The sequence below is a fragment of the Pongo abelii genome, chromosome 12, assembly GCF_028885655.2.
Source record: "Pongo abelii isolate AG06213 chromosome 12, NHGRI_mPonAbe1-v2.0_pri, whole genome shotgun sequence".
Lineage (NCBI taxonomy): Eukaryota > Metazoa > Chordata > Mammalia > Primates > Hominidae > Pongo > Pongo abelii.
Window position 1 is genome coordinate 114,763,242 of NC_071997.2, and position 17,220 is coordinate 114,780,461.

At 40.7% G+C, this 17,220-nt stretch overlaps 1 non-coding gene across 1 annotated transcript; it reads left to right on the plus strand.

Moving 5' to 3' along the window:
• The first annotated feature begins 12,073 nt into the window (after window positions 1-12,073).
• On the plus strand, window positions 12,074-12,201 carry LOC112132188 (small nucleolar RNA SNORA40). Its single transcript, XR_002913996.2, has one exon. It is a non-coding gene; the product is annotated as a small nucleolar RNA SNORA40 (small nucleolar RNA).
• The last annotated feature ends 5,019 nt before the right edge of the window (window positions 12,202-17,220 follow it).

Sequence of the window (17,220 nt, forward strand, 5' to 3'; positions counted from 1 at the left end):
AGTCCCCTGAGCATCCTGGAAACAGGACTTATACTGGGAGGCCCAGTGGGGTCTTGGAAATGCAGTGTTTCCACAGCAAGAGGACATTGTTCCAGCCCACCCACCGTCTGCCATTACTACTGTTCAGAATAGGGCACCCTCCTCACCTCTTGCTCCCAAGAATGTCAGGGCTCTCATTTATTGGCTACGTCTCTAACTTCCAGAAAAGAAGGGGAATGATGCTTCTTATATGTGCTAAAAAATTAAAATAAAGATCCATGAGTTGTTCTCAATCCTGTACTCCACACAAAGGTTGCCCATAGTTCTGACAAACCTTCCCATTGTGATTGTTTCCATTTGTTCAGACCTGGGTCTTTTGGGTTACACGTAAACTCACACCTCTTCTTTCTGGACAAGACAGATGAAGCTCCTTTAGTCCAACTCAACGTTTGATGTGAGCACCGCTCTCCTCCCTCCCACTTCACCCTACCTCAAGTTCTCCACATTGCTATAGGTAGTCAATAGACATCAATATTCTTCTAATTAAAGTGGAATGTAATCATACATGTCTGTAGGATTTAGAACTGAGGAATACCAAAATATGGAAGCACCTTTGATATTCTCTTTTAATCTCATAGAGAATTCCTCAGATATTTTATTCTAGTGGCTTTCTAAATTCAAAGACTGGAGCTTTTTAAGTTCACTACAACTAGCACATCCACACCTATGCTTCCCAAGCTCCTCATATGTTATGGAAATGTGACTAGATGAGGTTCTGTTCATTCAGTGAATTGACCCGATGTCAGTCTTCTAAGCACACAGGCTTCCTACACATGCTCAGACTCATTTTGATTCAACCAATTAAAAAAGAGAAGCCTAAAGGGCTTTGCATTAGCCTCAAATTGTCTCCATTTCATAAATTCCTCCCTCTAATCAATCAGAAAACTATTTTGGTGCAGCAGAAAGAGCTAGACTTTCTAGCCGGGCCTAATGGCATGCACCTGTAGTCCCAGCTACTTGGGAAGCTGAGGTGGGAGGTTTGCTCAAGCCTGGGAAACAGAGGTTACAGTGAGCCGAGATTGTGTCACTGCACACCAGCCTGGGTAACCAAGTGAGACCCTGTCTTGGAAACAAAAAGAAAAGAGAAAAGGAAAAGAAAGAGCTAGACTTTGGTACTCTTAGTTTGGTTCTCACTTCTCCTGCATACTAGCTTTGCAATTTAGGACCAATCATTTAGTCTCTGAGCCTCAGCTTCCTCCCTAGTAAGGCAAGATTAGAAAACCTCATCTCACCTGGTGAATGTGATCGTTAAAGTTAGATCATGTACAGACAGAGCAGCTGCAGTGCATTCTCACAGTGAGCACTCACTAGATAGCAGCTGTTATCAATATTGATTACTTTGCTTCTGTGGTGCTACAGAAACTAATGAAGCAGCTCCTCCACTTGATACTCAGTTACATCTAGAAGGGATGTAACAGGGCCACCAGAAAAGGACTCGACTTTGCTTTCCAAAAGCCTAAGAGGCCTTCAGGCAAGGTAAAATCTGGCAGAAACATTGTGATAAGGAACATGACTCTCTGCCTCCACCATCCTTAAAAATTTAGAGGAACCTCCCTGGACCAAGAAATGGGGTGGGCATGAGAGATGGAGAAGGTTGTGAGAAAATAGAGCAGGGAGATCGGTGGGGCCCAGAGAGGAGAAGACCAAAGCGGGCCAGTTGTTGCTGGAAAAAAAGACATTCTTAGCCATGGTAGAGGTTTGAGATCCCAGTACATGATTGCAAGATTTTACAAAAAGAAACATAAAAACAGACTTTGTTTTCCTAAGTCCCAGCCCTTCTGAGTCTTACCTGTGACTTTAAAAAAATGCACACAATTGACCAGGCGTGGTGGCTCGTGTCCATAATCCCAGTACTTTGGGAGGCCAATGCAGGCAGACCACTACGTCAAGATATCGAGACCATCCTGGCCAACATGGTGAAATCCCGTCTCTACTAAAAATAAAAAAAAAATAGCTGGGCATGGTGGTGCATGCTTGTAGTCCCAGCTACTCGGGAGGCTGAGGCAGGAGAATCACTTGAACCCAGGAGGGGGAGGTTGCAGTGAGCAGAGATTGCGCCACTGCACTCCAGCCTGGGCGACAGAGCAAAAGCCTGTCTCAAAAAAAAAAAAGAGGGCACACAATCTCTATGAGCCTTAATTTCTGCATGTGAAAATTGAGGGTTTGAGATAAGTGACTCCCTCCATCTCTCAGATAATAACACGAATAGTAGTCATTATAATGTTATGGGATTTTTATGTGTTACTTTAAAATGTTTCTAAGAGCCACATTTTCCACATAAGAAAACAGTCAAAGAAGATGAGGAACCTGACCAAGCTCACACAGCTAGAAAAATAGTCGAACTAGGACATGGAAAAAGATCCACCTGACTTCAAAGCTCTTGGCCTTTTCATCCCAATGACCTCTAATAGAAACTAAAGAGGCAGCACCCCTACCTGAGATCCGAGGATCCTCTGGTTCTTTCATATCCAGATACCCAGGAAGCAGCTGACACAAGGAAAAGTTGCCCCTTCCTGGAGTGAGGGTGGCCCCCCTGGGCAAATGGCCACTGTGCCTCACTCTCACTCAAGTAAGCAGATTATCTGAGCCACCTGTGGAATTCAGGACTTTCCAGTTTACCTGAGGAGTCACCACCACTGGCTGGAGAGAGCTGAAACACCCAGCGCTTCTGGGTTTCTGACTGGAGCAGAGACAGAAGGATTCTTCCGGTGTTCCTGCCACACACCCTCTCTTTGTATTTGGATTGCAGTTCTACACTTGGGTGCAAAGCTATGGTTTATGAACACCTCTCACAGTTAAATAGAAGTGGAATTTTTTTTTTAACAGAAACACTTTTTGAGGAGATGACCTGCCACTATCCAGGTGTGTGACATAAGAAAATTTAAAATCCTCTCAGCTTCAGCTTTCTTATTTATGAAACAGAAAGATGTCCACATTAAACACAGGTGATTAGGAAAATTCAATAAGGGTAGAGTCAATGCCTTGTTCAGAAGGAGTGATCTGTGAACTTTCATAGCTTTCCTAGCTTGTGTGTCAGAGCAGGCAAGGGGGTCAGCCTCTGGTAAAACTGGCTCCTACCTTCATCGAGCTCCCACAGCATGGTCTTGAACTCATTTCTCACTTCTCGCTTCTTATCTTCTCAGACAGATAAGTCTCTACCGTTGTATTGTGAGCCCCGAGGGTCAGGATCAAGTGGGTTCCTGTCTGAGTCTCCTACAGCCAAGCACAGGACCCAGCCAACGGGAAACGTGAGCTCCAGCAGTCCCCATTTAATCTCTGCAGGCCTGTGTGCCCAGGGCCCAGAACCAGTGGGGTACTGAGAAGAGCCCCACCTGAGGCCAGGCTGCTGCAGCAGGCACACCTGTTCTTCTAGGAGGCCATTGGATACAGCACCCACCATATCAGCCCATCAGCCCTGGCTTCATGTGTCAGGTGAGACCCATCATCCCACCTAATCAACACTTTCTCCAGGTTCCACCCCTTCCCCGATGTTTGAGAATAATAACTTTTGAAAGAAAAATGTATAAAAATGGTTGTAATGCTAAGCAATCTGTAGTACCCAGAAGAGCAAATCCAGAAAAATATTGTGCTTGTATCTTTTAATCTATATTTATATTTTTACAGTGTTTGCTTTTGTCTGGAAAAGATACATATGTTGTGAGCTGAACTGTGTCCCCCAAAATCCATTTATTAAAATCCTAACCCCCAATACTTCAGAATGTGACTATTTGGAAATAAGGTCTTTAAAACATACCTGCATACCCCATCGCCTGGGCCACCCCAAAACTGCAGGTAAAAGCAGAGTTGTTTAAGGTCTTTAAGAAGGTAATTATGTTAAAATGAAAACATCAGGGTGGGTTCCCGTGCCCTCATCAGAAAAGGAGACTAGGACACAGACACACACACAGAGGGAAGAGCATATGAAGACACAGGGGAATGCTGGGGCCATCTAAAGTCAAGGAGAGTGGCCCAGGAGAAACCAACTCACCAGCACCATGAGCTTGGACTTCAAGCCTCCAGAACTATAAGGAAACACATTTCTATTTGTTAAGCCACCCAGTCTGTGGTTCTTGGTTATGGCAGCTAAAGCAGGGTAATATAGTACAGCATATAAAATGTTTCTTGCAAAAGTCCATCCATCCATAAATATACCCTCCCAGAATACTGATGTTCACTTTCTGTTTCTGTTTCTAAACACTGTGAAATATTTTAATTTGGGAAACAAATGGACTATGTATACATTTGTGTACTGACTAATAAAAAAATGCATTCCAGTGTAGCCAGAATTACTTTCAGTGTTGAGAACCCGAGCACCAAACCCCTATTAACCCTGACTAATCCATTATAGTGATAAGCCTGGATACAGAAGGACTTGGAAGGAGCACTGGTCCAGTTTCCAGAAATGTTGGATGAGGAGGAAGAGAAGGGGAAGGTGGTGGTGGTGGCGGTAGCATCCTACACCAAGATAATGAAGCCAGAGAAGGTGAAGATGTTCTGAGGACTTTTTGAGAAAATCATCTTATCCAGTGTCCCCTTTGAACTGCACAGACGGGGTGGTACAGTGTCATGAAAGTCACGGGGGTGGAATGTTTTGAGGAGAGCATGTTAGCAGCATCAAATGCTCAGTTCACAGAGATATAGGTTGGTGGAGTGCCAAGGGAGGATTTAATAGTCTCAGAGAGGCCTAGCAGTCTGGGGGCAGGGAGTGGCTGGAATGTGCCCTGAGGCACATGACTTAACCTTGAGCCATAGTTTCCTCCATTATGAAACAGTTCATAATCTCACCTGTCACACAAGGCTTTTGAGATGATCAAATGATGTAAATCCCCTGTGAACAAATCATTAGACTGTGAGTACAGTAGTCCCCCCTTATTCATGGGGGTTAGGTGTCAAGACCCCCAGTGGATATCTGAAACCACATAGAATACGAGATCCTATATATACTATGCACAAATTTCTTTTTCCATCTTCACAATTTCTCAAATAGATTTGTTCTCACTGCAGTTCTTCACAACCTGAGCATATGATTTTGTTTCTTTATTAAGTTGAGAACTTTCACCTTTCACTTAAAGAAAGCACTTTACGGCTTCTCTTTGGCATATTCAAATTGCCAGCATCACTGCTTTTGCACATTGGGTCATTATTAAATAAAATAAAGGTAACTTTAACACAAGCATTGCCATACTGTGACAGCTGATCTGACAACCTAGAGGGCTACAAAGTGACAGGTGGGGAGGGTAGAGAGCCTGGAGACACTGGACAAAGAGAGGATTCATGTCCCCGGCAGGACAGAGCAGGATTACACGAGATTTCATCATGCTATTCACAATGGCAGACAATTTAAAACTTATGAATCATTTATTTCTGGAATTTTCCACTTAAAATTTTCAGACTGCCATTGACCATGGGTAGCTGAAACCTCAGAAAGCAAAACCAGAATGCGTTAACAGAGTAGGTCTATGTTAGGCACAGCTGCAAGCACAGCTGACTCCTTGGGCCACCATGAGGACAATCAGTTAATTAGCCCTAGGGATGACCTAACATAATATGACCTAATTTAGCCCTCTGTGTCGCCAAATGAAATCAGCTGCTTGCTTTTTGCTTTTATAAAACTGCTTGAAGCACTTTGAAATTATTTAGGATAAAGAAGGAAACAAGCTCTGAGTGGGCTTGTATTTGATAGAATTTCTCCTCTGGTTTAAAGCAGGATGGTCAGGTGATGCTCAGGCAAGAGACAACCCAGTGCTGTCAGCATTCCAGAGACACATGGACGTGCACACACACAGTGGCGTTCACTCCCAGGCAGGATTACCTCCTCAGCTCCACGCCATCGCCTGGGCCACCCCAAAACTGCAGGTAAAAGGCAGAGTTGTTTGAAAGATAGAGCAGTGAGCCCATGATAAGGGCCCAGTCCAGGGAGGGCAAGGAGATCTCTTGTGAAAGCTCAAACCAGGAATCCAGAAGAGGCAGCCACCAGACCACTGAGCATCTGCACTTCTTGGAAGCGGCTCCCATTCTGCTCAGAAGGCTTAGCCAACAGTGTAATTAACTTGCCAAGTGACCTTGAGTGAATCATTTCCCCTTCATGGGCTCCTCTGTGGTGACAGAGGACTACAACCCAGCCCCAGAATATCAGGACTGCCCACTCCATTGGTAGCTGTCCCTTGAGCCATATTCTATCTCCTCTGGGATTCCAGCCCTGGCCTCTGTATAAGGGCCAAGCTCTGGTTTATTTTTCCCACAAACATTATTTAAAGTTTCTAAGACATGGCCATGGCATGCCAGGCCAACCCATTCTGTCAATTTGACACTGAAAATGACTCTCCATCTGTCTCTTCCTCGCCATCCCCCATACCCACTGCCACTTCCACGGGCTGGATAGAGTTATCTCTCTCCTAGACTGTGGCTTCAACTCCCAAATGGCTTTTCTGCCTCCAAGCTTTCTCTCTCCAATCAATTCTCTGCATAAGCATCCAGAGGGATATTTCTGAAACAGAAATTTAATGCTGTAATTTTCCTGCCTAAAAGTACCATATGAATAACTATTAGCAACAGGATCAAGTCCAAGCATGTCATCCATAACCCTCCAAATTTTGCATAATTCTCCAGCCTTCCCTTCTATGTTGTACTCACTGCATCTTAGGCTCTGCCCAACTTCAACTTTTCACCATTTTCATACAAGAATAGGACTTACCTACTGACCCCTTTGACTCAAGTGAACCAATAAACAACATTTTATTTGTTAAGCAGAGTAAACTTCCATTTTTCTGTACCCATTAGTTCCAGAATTTTAATGGCAAAGGCCACCTTACTGATGTTATCAAGACAGTCACCAGTCTGGGTCAATGGTTTGTCCCACTGCAGCACAAGACACATAATCAGAAGTTAATGAGCCCATCACTTCCTCATTAATTAATCACAGTACATGGTATAAATACAGTTATATCAAAGTCCATTGTTTTGGGGCTCTTCTTCTGTGCATATATGAAATCTAATCTTTATAGAACAAATCTGTAAGATTCAAAGTCCAAATATTTCTTAATAACAGCTCTATTTATTCAAAGAAAGGGAAGTCAGACCTCTTGCAATGAATTCTCACTATGTACAACTTGAATATCAAATTCTTCCTTGTATACCCCATAAATAATCTCCTTTCAAACCACCTTTTATTTAGCAGACTTATCTTGAGATTTATTATGCAAAAGATTCCATCTTCAGTACAGTCTTTGTCTTGTATTATACTTAGGAAGAGCAGTGAGCCATTGCAGAGACTGCACTTAACCTCTGTGAGATGCTGATCCGTGGGAGTGTCTGTCCCGTGGAAAGAAAGGCGTTTGCCTCATTTTCAAGGAAATCATTTCCAATGAACTCCAGTGCCAATTTTGCCATCTGGTCCAAACTCCCCTCGGCAAAGTGTCGGAACAATGCAGACAAAGTTATGCAGTCAGGCTCTCTTGAAGCCACGCCACAGAGGCCAGGCCCTGAGCCTCAGAGAAAGATGGCAGAGCCTCACTGAGGCAAGAGGCCATCTCACCATGGGCTGGAGTGCAGATCTCCAGGAAGCCCAGATTGAAGCATCTCCAGCCAGACACAAGATTTGATGTAACACAGCTTAGCTGGTACATAAATCACCAGTGTGTGAGAGGGTCTCAGGAAAGCAGACAACTTCAAGCTACATTCACAGAAAGACAAGCATTTGAACCCAATTTACCTTTAATTTGGGGCCACTTAATGCCTTTCATCAACTCCCATTGTCTTAGTTTAACAAATGGAATCATAAATTATGCAATCGGCAGCAATTGCACTTATTTGCAGTTAGAATTTGTCAGTGCTCTGCCTATGAATAATTAATACTAGGATAACTTTGATGGAGCGAGTACACTTTGGAGGGGTGTACTGAGTATTTAGGAAGTCTCCATTTGTGATCTCCATTTTGGGTTGAAATGATCAGCTGGTAAATCTCTCCAAATAGCATTCAACCCAGCAAGTCTACAGTGTCTTGAGCTAGAAACAAGAGCCAAGGCACAAATAATTCCAAAAATTTGTGGCTGGAAAGATTGTCAATGGAAGTATGTGTTCTTGTGCATAACCACTGAATAAAACTTCCTATTTGATTCTGAACCAAGTTGGGGGAACTGTCTTTGGGAATCACATCTTCTTTCATCTGTAAAGTGAGAATGAAGAAATTTGTGACTCCTAAATTCCATTTTGGATTTTAAATTTTTGAGACACCCAACTTTTTTTTTTTTTTTTTTTTTTGAGACAGAGTCTCGCTCTGTCACCAGGCTGGAGTGCAGTGGCGCAATCTCAGCTCACTGCAAACTCCGCCTCCCGGGTTCAGGCGATTCTCCTGCCTCAGCCTCCCAAGTAGCTGGGACTACAGGCGTGTGCCACCACACCCATCTGATTTTTGTATTTTCACTAGAGATGGGGTTTCACCATCTTGGCCAGGATGGTCTCGATCTCTTGACTTTGTGATCCTCCCACCTCGGCCTCCCAAAGTGCTGGGATTGCAGGCATGAGCCACCACGCCTGGAAGAGACACCCAACATTTTTAACTGTAGTCCATGAGTCCCCAGTAGATCTATAGATAGAACTATATTTCAATATAATTATTCTTGTTCAGCCTAATATTTTATTTTATGTGTTTATGTATTTAAAAACAGTATTCTGTGAAAGGATTGATCACCTTCACCAGAGTACCAAACAGACCTATGGTGCCAAAAAAAGTTGAGTCTTAGACAGGATGACAGATATATGCACATATGCAACAAACACATGAAATTTAGTCCATCCAAACAGAAAATGTGGGAGACAAATGATAAATCTTCAAATAGCAGTGCTGGGAAGGACCTTTTCAATTGTCCATCCCAGGCCCCTAACCTCCTCATCTCCAGAGCAAGAATTCCTCTACAGCCCACCTGGCAGACCAAAAAGTCCATTCCCAACTACCTCACGTAATTCATCTGACAATCCTGTAAGGTGGGTGCATCACTATCCCAATTCTACCAGTGAAACTGACCCTTGGAGAGGGTAATTGATTTGCTCAAAGCCTAGAGTCAGCCTTCTGACTTCAAATATTTGCTATATTACTTTGCCATGTAAGTCACCAGGCTTGGATACATTAAATAAAACTTTATCAACAAAATCCAGGAATGTGATTTATAATTATAGAAAAATTAAACTCAAATCTAAATATCTTATAGTGGGGGAGGTGGTGAATTCTTTCCTTCATAGGAAAATAACCAGAAATGACTCATTTTCCAGGCAGACAATAGAAATTGCCAAAACCATTCCTATGTCCCCATCTGAGATAAGAATGCATTGTCTGAGATCCTGTGGCCACAACAACAAAAGGTAGTGTAACAACTGAGTCACCATCTTCTATAGATGCAAAGAAATGCTTTAATTCTCAGCATTTCTGTGACATGTTTCTAAGATGAAGTCTTGGTCAGAAGTTCTAACTTACAAGAAAATGAATTTTAAACACTTGTTTCTTGCTGAACTCCGCCTGTGATACAAAGGGCTGACCTCTGATGACTGAGGGGATCTTAGCCTCAGAATATTCCAACTCAAGCACACAGAAGAGTTCAATTCAACAACTTAGTGGCTGCCTACTACCAAACAGCAAGAATATGCCAAGCACTGAGCTCCGCACCCTGAAAGAGTAGTGAATAAGATATAAATTCATAGGCCAGGAAAGAAATAAACACATAAGAAAATAATTGCAATACAAGACAGGATATGCCGAGGCTAATGCAGGAACACACCAAGGAAACAGAGATTCACTTTCACTGGTAAAACAGATGAAGGATTCATGGATTGGGGACCTGGGAAATACCCCTCAAATATATCCCCTTCCCTCCATTTCCACCACCAAGTGAGGTATAACAAGAGGGTAAAGGATTCACTGCAAACATGCAGAGATGTCCCAGGGAAGAGGGGAGGTACAAAGTCAGGGAGGGAGTTGCAGGCAGGCCTAAACAGATGACCGCACTGTCACAAAGGACCAGATACAGCAAGAGAAGGAGTTCACACCATACCTCATTGCTGACGAGGAACGAATTGACATTTTAAATAGAAGATTCACAAAATCTGATGTTTTAGAAAAGTCACTCTTGAGGATGAGTATTTGGGAAGGATGGTGGGGCTGAGGAATTAGAAGCATAGGGGCCACTTAGGAATGAAGTCAATTAGGAATGGACTTGCTAAGAGCCTGACATTCAGCAGCAGCTAGGAGACTGTTGCAGATTTATTACATTGAATCCAAAGCTGCCTCCAGGTAACTTTAATGAAGGTATTGTTCTGAAATTTCATTCAGCAAAAGAGAAACTAATGTTTTATTGAGTTACACTTGATGCTTCTTGGACAGGTCCTTAATATAGAAGAAAAATGCAAACCATAAAGTAGATACTTATGTTAATCATCTGGAAAGTTCAGCCTTCCAGGTGTTTTTAACAATATGGCTATTCCATGTGGAAAAATGGACTTTAGCCTGAAGTACACATGGCATGTCTTAAAACTCAGTGAAGCCAATCCTGGGTCATTATTTTGTGGAAATATCTAACTTGAGTCATGCTACTCAGTCTTTAATTTCGCACTGTACAAAACATGAAAGAGAGGGAAAGAGTAGGGGAATGGGAAACGAGGAGGAGAAGAAAAAGGAAGATAAAGAGGAGGAAAGAAAGAAACTAAGGGATAGAGACAGAGAGAGAGAAAGAGGGAGTGAGGAAGACAGAGAATGGACCGATGGACCAGGGAGCTAATATGAGAACAGAAGGCTTAGAAGAGCAAGGCAGAAGGTGAGGGTTTATGGGCTTGACATCAATGGCCATCTGAACACTTAAAAGTTTCCAGTTGCTCAAATCATCATCCAGCACCTGCTACAGACTTGCCTGAAGAAGAAAAAGCTGATGAAGTGAGATTGTTTCCCTTGTTACTTGCCCTACTTCAGAGGATTTTATGTATGGCACAGTGTGGGGTCAGTGGCAATATGAACAGGTAAGATACCTTTACTCCACTACATAGAGTAAATTATTCTATTTTCCCCCCTTTCCATTCATACAGTAAGCACCCTACTGAGACATTTGTTACATTCCAGGGATAGTAGCAGTCTCTAGGAATAAAAATGAATGAATAAGGAAATGAAATAATGAATGAAGGAGCAAAAGAATGAATAAAATTATCCATTTTGCATGCCTAGCATTTGTTTTGCTTTGGTTCCATATCATTAGAAATGGAGTAAATCTCTGAAGAATCAGAATAGAACGAACTGACTGATCTTTGACTGTATGTCCTTATATAAGTAACCTAATTCTTTAGACTCTGCATTTTCTCATCTGTGAAATAGAGTTAAGGAAACTTCCCTGCTCATCCCATAAGGTTATTGGGAAGACAAAAGGAGCCCATATGTAAGAAAATACTTTGTAATCACTAAAACATAGCATACAATACTATTATAATAAGGGAAACATCTCAAAGTTTAATTTGTGACCACTAAATGTAATTTAAGTTAGAGGCTTGAAGTTCACCTTCTATTCTTTGAAGTGTCAGTTCATTAAATTAACAATGTAAACAAGATGAGGGAGGGGAAGCAGGCATTTAAGCCACTTTACTTTTAACCACAATTGGTGTGCTAATTATGGATCTAATTTGGCTATTCACCAAAGCAAGATCTTTAAGGACAATGCTATTCGTCTTGTCCTAGGTGATTTGCATATTTGAAAGAAATGAAAATAAATTTCTTTTAAAAATGGACCAATTCAGATTTCTTTTATTTTAAGTTATCTTATTCACCAAAGATCCCTCATCCTCCACCCACACCGGGGTAGCCTCATGAGGTTTGATAGGTAGGACTTCAGAAACAAAGATGGATGACCAGCAGTTCATTTACTCTACAATGAGAATTATCTGTGCACAGGAAGTTCAAGCGGGAAGTCTGGGGCATGAATCCTTGAGCAAGAATTCCCCTTGGGAGTAGAACAAGATGGCAGGGGTAAGAAAGCTGGCTCTCCTCTTAAGAAGACAGGGAGTCTAGACTTGTCCATGTTTTTGCTTAACTTGTGGATAAAGTCTTACAGACAGGTGCAAAAAATAAATCCTCTTTTGCAAGCCAGAACTCATTGTTCAGTACGAGTTTTGATACATATAAGAAAGGATATTTTCATACCTGAGACAGTTAATTAAGTGACGGGAGTTCTGATAACCATAAAGGATGCTTCCAGGCCAGGCATAGTGGTTCATGCAAGCAATCCCCACATTTTGGGACACCAAGGTGGGAGGATTGTTTGAAGCTAGGAGTTCAAGACCAGCTTGGGCAAGAAAGCAACACCCCATCTCCATAAAAACTTAAAAATTAGCTGGATGAATATTTTTCTTTATATATAAAATTTAAAAAATAAAATTTTAAAAAAAGAAGACAGGGAGAGAAAAAAACAGCATCTGGGGACCCATCACTGTGTACTCCCACATGAGAATGGTGACTAACTTTCTCCCACCAAGCCCCCTTTCTAAGTGCTGTAACCCTGATACTCAGCCCTGGGGCCTGGCTGAAATTGCAGCCAGCAAGGCAGAAACAGCACAACCACGGGACTGCAGATCTACCTGCTATGCCCCTTCCTGGAATGCTGGGTGCACTGGCTAATTCCATGTGGGTGGCATTTTCTAGGCTGTGAACCACTTGCCCTACATTATCTCATTTGATTCTTATCACAAGCCTCTTCTTCCTTGATGCACACATTGAACTTTGGTTAGAGTTGAAAGGAGATGTCTCAATTATGTAAGGGGAAGGATTTCTAGAGACCCTGTGTTCTTTCATTTTCTCTTATAGGGAGAGCCATTTTATGAGAAACAGAGTGGTAGCATGGAAAAGGTCAAGAACCAAAAGTTTTCTTGTTTTTTTTTTTTATCACACTCTGGAGACTGTTGTGGGGTGGGGGGAGGGGGGAGGGATAGCATTAGGAGATACACCTAATGCTAAATTACAAGTTAATGGGTGCAGCACACCAGCATGGCACATGTATACGTATGTAACTAATCTGCACATTATGCACATGTACTCTAAAACTTAAAGTATAATTAAAAAAAAAAAAAAAAGAACCAAAAGTTGACTTGGGTTCTAGTAAAGCTGACCTCCAACTGACAGGCTTGAAAGCTTAGTTTCCCATTCTTCAAGACATTGATAAGAATGTATGACAGAGATATTTTAAGGGTTAAATGTGTATAAACCATGCAGAACAATTCCTAACAGAAAATCAACATTTAATAAATGGGAGTTATTTCCCCTTTCTGTCTATCTTCAGGGAAAGTTTAAGGATCAAATAGTCATTCAACAAATGTTTACTGAGTTTACTGAATGCTTGCTGTCTGGCACACACTGCTCCAGCATTGGGGGATATAGCAGGAAAAGTGCTTGAATCCCTATAGAAGTACCACATAAGTGTGAGTCATGTAATTAAGAGGAATCAATACTACATGACTCTATCTGTCCCAAGAGCTGGTTAAGGTTAGGATCCAGAAGAAATCCAAAATGAAATTGTAGAATGGTCTTATGGAAATGAAAAATTGTTCTGTTCAATCACATGGAAGTTATGGGAAATATCATCCTTAGAATTTCTCTATACTATGGCAACTGCTGAAATTGTCAGGCATAATAAATAGGGAATTTTTGTTAATCACACAACCCTACTGTCTGTTTATGATGTAGAAAGCCACAAGTTTTTCTCTCACTCTAACAAATGAAACAAACCAGATAAGCTGCATCACTTTTTTTTCAAATATGCCAGTTCAAGACACAAAGAAACAAAAATTAACTAAATTCCAGAAAAGGACAAGTGCTTTATAAGAGAGAAGAGACCTTAGCTGATCACATCCCTGGAAGAGTTCTGAGAGGACTTAAAAACAAAACAAGAAAAAACAAAACAAAACAAAGAAAAACACACCATAATTTTGGATAGGAAGAATCCAGCTGAAATTAAAAACATAAATAAGAGTGTATATGGACTGGCAGATTAATATTCTGAAGAACCCCAGGTACAGAGTGAGATTGAATCCACCTGCCAAATCTTTCTAAGGGTCTTCACTGAGTGCTCATAGATAGTGTGTCAACAGCTTGGGACAGGTCAGGAGAGATCACCCATGAGGTATATGGTACCTCCTCAAGTTACAAAGCAGCCTACCTCCAGAGGTAAGGAGCATGACAAGAGAGCTAAAAGATGTTCATCAGAGGCACCAAAGGTCAGAAGAAATGCCAGATATCTTGCACATCTTAAAATATAAGTCATTTCAAGGCTTCAAAGAATAAAGTTGCCCTCAGAACGCTTGGGCAGGCCAGAAGGGTAAAAAAAAAAACTCCTAAGCCATGAAAACTCAGGAGCTTTACTGAAGAGCAAAGACAACCCTCTAGCAACTTATAAATCTGGCAGGCAGGCCAGAAAGCAGAGAGTTTTCACACAGTTTGGAAAGCTGTCAACTCTATTGAAATTCATAAAAAGATCTCCACAATATTGGCAGTTCCAGAGCATCAATCCTGGAAAAAGGAGAATCCCAAACAATCCTCAAAATAACTAAAGCCTGCAGTGAGTGAAACAAACTAAAGCTGCAACAAAGCCCAGACCCAGTTCAATAACTGATCAGATTAATTTTGACCTTCATTTTAAAAAAATGATAGAAGAAAAGGGGTGCTTTTTCCTAGAAGTAATTATTGTTTGCCTCAGTCTTTACTATTCTTTTATACAAATGTCTATGCTATGACCAAAAATTACAAGATACATATAGAAGCAAGAAAATGCGACTCACAGGAAAGAGAAGAAACAGTTAATAAAAGCAGAACCAGAGATAGCCCAGATGATGAAATATCAGACTGGGTCTTGAAGGTATTTAGGATAAAAATGCTAAAGGATCCTGTGGAAAATGTATACAACATGCTTTAAGACAGGGACCAGTACTGCTATGTGGCCTGTTAGGAACCAGGCCACACAATAGGAGGTGAGTGGTAGGCAAGTGAACATTACTTCCTGAGCTCCACCTCCTGCCAGATCCACAGCATCATTAGATTCTCATAGAAGCATGAATCCTATTATGAACTGTGCATGCAAGGGATCTAGGCTGTATGTTCCTTGTGAGAATCTAATGCCTGATGATTTGAAGTGGAACAGTTTCATCCTGAAACAATCCCCTCCACCCCCATCCACGGAAAAATTGTCTTCACTGAAACCATTCCCTGATGCCAAAAAAGGTTTGGAACTGCTGCTTTGGAGCTAAGTGATTATAGCAGAAAAATACACTATTTCTTAAACCAAATGAAAACACTAGAAATTAGAAACACTACATCAAAATAAAGAATCCAAGAGAAGACCTTAAATGCAAAATGCACACAGCAGAGGAAAGGACCAATGAACTTGAAGATAGATCAATATAAAGTAACAAAAATGAAACTCAAAGACAAGAATTATTAAAAACAAAAAAGCGAGCACCTGTGGCACAAGATGAAAAGCTGTGAGACAATATGAAAAGTTCCAAAACACATGTAATCAGAGTCCTAGGAGTAGAAGAAAAAGAATAGTGCAGAAGAAATATTTAAAAACAAAATAGCTGCAAACTTTTCAAAATTGATGAAGGACATTGACCCACAGATTAAAAACTCAACCCCAAGAAGTACAAATACGAAGAAAACTGTACCTAACACAAGTGTGAAAACATGCAAAGTCAAAGACGAAGAGAAAATCCTAAATGGAGCTAAAGCAACAAAAAGAACAACAATAAGAATAACAGTTGTCTTCTCATCAGAAACAGTAGAGACCAAAATTAATAGAATAATAATACTGAAGTGTTGGAAAGAAGGCAGTCAACACATAATTCCATATACAATGAAAATATCCTTCAGAAATGAGGACTAAATAGGCTTTTTTATTCACACGTATGGGCTATCTTTTGTTCTGCTTTTATTAACTGTATCTTCTCTTGTCTGTATGAGTCACATTTTCTTGCTTCTATATGTATCTTGTAATTTTTGGTCATAGCATAGACATTTTGTATAAAAGAATAGTAAAGACTGAGACAAACAATAATTACTTCTAGGAAAAAGCACACCTTTTCTTCTATTAGTTTTTTAGAATTAGTCTTGAAAAACTAATCTCAATTTAAAAAATAAAAAGTTTCCTACAACTGATGGAAAGTTAAACCAGATGAAATTCTAGAACTATAGGAAATAATAATGAACAAAAAAGGGTAAATATCTAAGCAAATATAAAAGCGTTTTTTGTTAGCTTCTTGAAATGTTTTAATGGCTATTAACAGTTTAAAATATAAACAATAAAAATATAACTGGTGCACAGCACATGCAGAGAAAATATATAAGACAATAAGAAAATAAAAAGCAGAGGAGTGAATAGAAATATATAGTTTTAAGTTTCTTAAACATTTGTTTAAAAGTATAATTTTATTTAAAGGTTAACTGTGATACCTTAAAGATCTATGTTGTGATATCTAAAACAACCAGTAAAATAAGTCAAAAAAGACACGTTTCTAAAAGATCAATACAGACTTGTGCTCCTGGCCAAAATTGAGCAATGAGATAGAATTTCCCTTCCCATCTGAAGTAGTAAAAAAAAGCAGGGGACAAAATATATGGAATAAAAGTTCTCAGGCAATTCAGGAAAGCTATCACTGTGCCCAACAAAAAAAACAATGAAGCTCTACTATTGCTAAGCTTGAGATCTGGAGAGAATTTCCAGGCTGCTGTGCAGGAAAATGATCTATAGAGGAGCTTGTCTCCAGAAGACAAAACAGAGGAGGGAGTCTGGAGAGATTTTTGTAACTGGAGTTAACAGGGCAGGCCTCCAAAGGGGAAAGATCTGCACAGATTGCTCTGGAGAACTACAGAAAAGAGAAATGATTTAAATATGTGTGTAAGGAAACTATAAGAGGAGGAATGATCTAGAAGAGCAGAAGGAAGAATCATAAGAAAGAGAGCTTACATAGGACTAGAAAAATTCATTTTTCCACCAAAGTAAAAAAACCTCAGTATTTCCAGAGCACTGGGTAAAATGCTTAGATGTGTATATCTTAGTAGTGGAACAAAATTGGCCATAAACTAAAGGCTGCCCTGGCCCAAACTAATGAAACTTAAAAGCAGGACTTGAAGGATTAAATGTTGCCAAATAACAAGTACATTACATTACA